Consider the following 5432-nt stretch of genomic DNA (forward strand, 5'->3'; position numbering starts at 1 on the left):
TTTTAGTTTTGTAGTATATATTTAATACAGGACTATTTTCCTTGGTTGGTGTCGTCGCAGAAGCCGCAGTATTTCTTACAGTAGTGGTTGCCGTCCTCGGCGTTCAGAGAGATATCCGTATTCGTTCCGTTCAGCAGTAACTACAGCTACAATACAATATAACGTGGTGATTAGTAAAGCCCCTGTATCGGGTATATATTTTTTTATATTTAAGCATTTAAAATCTGACAATGTTTCAGTTTGTCATCATTATCATCAATGTCATCTTCACTATCAGTATCACCACCACCACCATCACCACCATCATCATCATCATCATCATCATCACATCATCATATTCATATTCATCATGACTATGACCACCATCACCACTACCACAATTATCGCCATCGACACCATCACCACCACCACCATAACCATCATCATTGCCACCAGCACCATCGTCATCATCATCATCATCATCACCACAACCATAACCATCATTGGCACAACCAATACCATCACCATGGTCATCATCATCACCACCACAATCACCATATTCACCACCACTATCGCTACCTTCATCATCATCATTATCATTATCATCATCATCGTCATCATCACCATCATTATCATCATCATCATCAACATCATCATCATCACCACCACCAGAACCATCATCACCACCATCACCATCATTATCATCATCATCATCATCACCATCATCACCATCATTTTCATCATCATCATCATCATCGTCGTCATCACCATCACCATCATCATCATCATCATCGTCATCACCATCATCATAACCACCTGAACCATCATTACCATCATAGTCTGAGCCTAGCACTAAGCGGGAGATCACGTAGAGAAACTGTAAACTCTATATTGTAATATTATTAGCGTGTATGTACTGTTACAGTTGGTAGTCTGATCCTAGCACTAAGCGGGAGATCACGTAGAGAAACTGTAAACTCTATATTGTAATATTATTAGCGTGTACGTACTGTTACAGTTGGTAGTCTGATCCTAGCACTAAGCGGGAGCTCACGTAGAGAAACTGTAAACTCTATATTGTAATATTATTAGCGTGTATGTACTGTTACAGTTGGTAGTCTGATCCTAGCACTAAGCGGGAGCTCACGTAGAGAAACTGTAAACTCTATATTGTAATATTATTAGCGTGTACGTACTGTTACAGTTGGTAGTCTGAGCCTAACATTTCGCGGGAGGTCATGTAGAATAATCTTAAATATATTATTCTCTAGTGCAATATTACTTGCGTGTACGTACTGTTACAGTTGACTTCATCGGAATTGTCCCCGCAGTCGTCCGATCCATCGCAGACCCGGCGAGTACCGATACACTTGGTGTTAGGGCACTGGAACTGGGAACAGAAATAAAAGAAAGGAATATTTCTTTCACCGACACTCTAGCACATAGTTTTACCAGCTGTTATTAGGTATAAAAAAATTTAAAAGGAAGGAAGGAAATGTTTTATTTAACGACGCACTCAACACATTTTATTTACGGTTATATGACGTCGGACACAAATATTGAGAGAAGAAACCCACTGTCACCACTTCATGGGCTACTCTTTTCGATTAGCAGCAAGGGATATTTTATATGCACCATCCAACAGATAGGATAGTACATACCACGTCCTTTGTTACACCAGATGTGGAGTACTGGCTGGAACGAGAAATAGCCAAATGGGCCCACCGATGGGAATTGATCCTAGATCGATCGCGCATCAGGCGAGCGCTGTAGCACTGAGCTACGTCCCGTCAGCTAAAACGTTTAGTGTAATACTAGTATATCAATGAATCTCATTAAGTGTCTTCTGTTTAAGTGGATTAATCGACAGCTTATAATCAGTTTTTTTTTTTTTTATTCAGTGTAAGGAAACCTATATTTAATTTCTTGTCTTTATAAATCTTTCATTATGTTTTTTTTTTATTGACATACAGTAGCAAATGATTAATAAACCAATATGCTCTAGTGGTGTCGTTAACAAAACAAATCGTAACTTTAACTTTATAAATCTATTTTATAATCAGGTGATTGTGACTTATCGTGAATATCGATTATCAAACACTATTACTATTATAAGTACCTCTACAGCTATTTTCATCAGTGCTATCTCTGCAGTCGTCCTCCCAGTCACACGTCCATGTTTCCGGGATACACCTTCCATTGCCGCACCGGAACTGATTGGGGCCGCACGTGTTTAAAGCGTCAACTGAAGAATGAAAAAAGAAGACCCCCCACAAAAATAAGAAGAAGAAACAAGCAATATATATATATATATTTATGTTTGTTTATTTTATATAGTTTAGGAAAAACGCCCCACCCCAAAACGTATATTTTGAGTAGGGGGGGGGGGCAGTAATACCAGTCCCCCCCCCCCCCCCCAAATGTTCGCCTGAGGTGGATCAATTAATCTTATTGGGGTTTTTTTCTCGTTACAACCAGTGCACCACAAGAACTGGTCAAAGGCCGTGTTATGTGCTTTCTTGTTTGTGGGAAAGTGCATATAAAAGATCCCTTGTTGGTAATGGAAAAATATAGCGGGATTACTCTGATGAAAGTTTGTTTTGTTTAACGACATAAATAGAGCACATTGAGTAATTAATCGTCGGCTATTGGATGTCAACCATTTAGTAATTCTGGCTCGTAGTCATCAGAGGAAAACCCCATCGTTTTCTAATGCAACAAGGGATCTTTTATATGCACTTTTCCACAGACAGGAAAACGTATACCAAAGACTAGAGTAATAAAGTCTCTAAAATGTTTTATAAGCATTGTACCTGTATTGGTAAGAGGCACCTGTAACCACCTGCCGCAGGTACGACTAATAATGATTATTCTAAGCGATAAGGTAAAGAAATCCTACTTGGACAGGCATGTTCGTCAGAGCCATCAGTACAGTCCTCCTCCCCGTCACATTGCCAACCTTGCTGGATGCACTGTCCGCTTAAACAGTGGAAGCTGGAACTGGGGCATGTGATTGTAGAAAAAATGATAGGTGTACAAAATTGGAGAGAGAGAGAGAGAGAGAGAGAGAGAGAGAGAGAGAGAGAGAGAGAGAGAGAGAGAGAGAGAGACAGACAGAGAGAGAGAGAGACAGATAGACAGACAAAGACAGAGAGAGACAGAGAGAGAGACAGACAGACAGAGACAGAGAGATACAAAGACAGATGCACAGAGAGAGAGACAGAGAGAGATAGAGAAGAGACAGAGCGAGGGGATAGAGAGAAATACAGAGAGAGAGAGAGAGAGAGAGAGAGAGAGAGGGAGAGGAGGGGAGAGAGAGAGAGAGAGAGAGAGAGAGAGAGAGAGAGAGAGAGAGAGAGAGAGAGAGAGAGAGAGAGAGAGAGGGGGGGGAGAAACATCTTCATGCAACAACTGTGTATTAAAAAAATTATATATAATTAAAATACACATGTATCAAATTGTTAGACACTGACTAATACAGAAAATATTTAAAATCAAAATAAATTCAGTACTCATTAAAGTATGATAAGTATATGACCAATATGTTGCAAGTGTATGACTATCCATTGTAGAATCTGAAACGTTAGCTATAACATACACACCAAAATGTAGCCAAATCTTGTAGTAAAAACTATATCTATTCAATAAGAAACCTAGCTTCAGTTCAGTCACTGTCTACAGTTTGCTATAGTCAATGGGTTAGAGCACCGGTTTCGTCAAAAAGTTCATCTGTAGATAAATGAAAATAGTAGTACATGCCTGACTAACATTCTTATGCAATCTGCTGAACAACTATTCAAATTGGTGTGAAGTTCAGGATCTATTGGTGACTGATTCATCAGAATTCCAAGCTTAGGTTATCTGATAACACATTGCAATGTTGGCCTAACACAATACCATCTACTGATAAAAATATCGAGACACATATAGATGAAAACCCTTCTCCATAGAAGAGGTAGTTTTTCCACCAGGTAAATTTTTTCCTGCTATTTCACAATGAGGACTGTTCAAAGAAACGCCATAAACTCTTTGTAGTACAAGCTCCAAATAATGTCGTACTGAGCACAAAGTACTATTTTGACAGTCTCGATGTTGTTTCCACAGTTGGCAGTGTAACCTGGAAGGAGCGGTGCCTCTCTGGGGAAGTGATACAGTATCTCATGAACAGGGATTAATATAAACCTTACAACACTGGCATGTTTACCGGCATCTGTTAAGAAGTAGAGATTTGCTAGAAAGTATCACTGCACCTTGTTGGATGAGAGTAGGGACATCGGCATCAGAACAGGACATTGCTCTATTGTCAGCAGCCCTCCTATAGAAGCATCAGTGGTATGCATTATGATTCTCTTAGGAGCCTCCTCATGATTAGACTGCATATGTTGAATGTCAGGAACACATACTGTCATTTGCTGGTGTTAAGCTGGACAGGTTTAAACAAGTCCTGTGATTGTGATAAATGTGAGTGTGTTAGTTCTAAAAAAAATAGTTTAATCTGGGCAAAACAATTATACAATTTTATTTCATCGAGTACCACTGTGTCAATTAGCCTTGTGCTTGAAACATGTACCTGTTAAAAAAAGTACTCGAATTTTGTGCGGAACTAGGGTAGTCATATCTCAGAAATGCACAGCTTGACCCCCATTTTTTTTCTGATTCACTTTAAGAGTGAGGGGTGGTAGTATTTATATCCGTGGCGTTTATGTCGATTAATACGCTGCAGGTAGGAGTTTTAGCCACATATGTTACTATGGGATTTGATTTGGTAGTATACACCCTAAAGGTGTGGTGGGTGAAAAGACTTGTAGTGGAGAAGTTGATGTGTGTCTATAGGTTTAAAAAACACTTTGTAGTCTAGGTAACCTAATGTTTCAAACTGTGTACCTTTATAATATGTCTGTCTGTCTGTCTTTCTGTCTGCCTTTCTGTATGTATGTATATATATATATGTGTGTATGTAAGTATGTGTGTATGTATGTTTGTTTGTGTGTGTGTGTGTGTGTGTGTGTGTGTATGTGTGTGTGTGTGTGTTAGCGTGCATGTATGTAGGTATGTGTGTATGTATGTATGCATGTACTTACGTACGTACGGACGTACGGACGGACGGACGGACGGATGGAGGGATGGATGGATGGATGGAAGGATGGATGGATGGATGGATGGATGGATGGATCAGTATATTGCGTTATATATTTTTGGTACACTTTCTATTTTGATACATATGTTATTTCTAAAATGGCGCGTCTAACAAACCATGATGTCAAAACATGCTATTACAATGGAAACCTACTCAACATAGATCTATTGAACGTCCTAAAACGATAGTCTGTTGGCCCACGGATAATCTTTTGTGTCAGGAGTCTTACTTGTGTCAGAACAGCTGATCTCGTCCGACCGTCAACGCAGTCGTCCTGACCGTCACACTTCCAGTTATAATAGATGCAGGGACCGTC

General features: G+C 39.6%; 1 long non-coding RNA gene across 2 annotated transcripts; it reads right to left on the bottom strand.

The window, feature by feature from the left end:
• Positions 1–112: 112 nt before the first annotated feature.
• On the bottom strand, positions 113–5432 carry LOC121367322. 2 transcript variants are annotated; one of them, XR_005957360.1, is made up of 5 exons: positions 5346–5432; positions 2879–2979; positions 2099–2224; positions 1276–1369; positions 113–146 (listed from the first exon to the last, which is right to left on the bottom strand). It is a non-coding gene; the product is annotated as an uncharacterized LOC121367322 (long non-coding RNA). The 2 variants fall into 2 exon arrangements; XR_005957361.1 differs by having other exon boundaries at positions 5270–5407.

Source organism: Gigantopelta aegis, chromosome 3 (assembly GCF_016097555.1).
Source record: "Gigantopelta aegis isolate Gae_Host chromosome 3, Gae_host_genome, whole genome shotgun sequence".
Taxonomy (NCBI): Eukaryota; Metazoa; Mollusca; class Gastropoda; order Neomphalida; family Peltospiridae; genus Gigantopelta; species Gigantopelta aegis.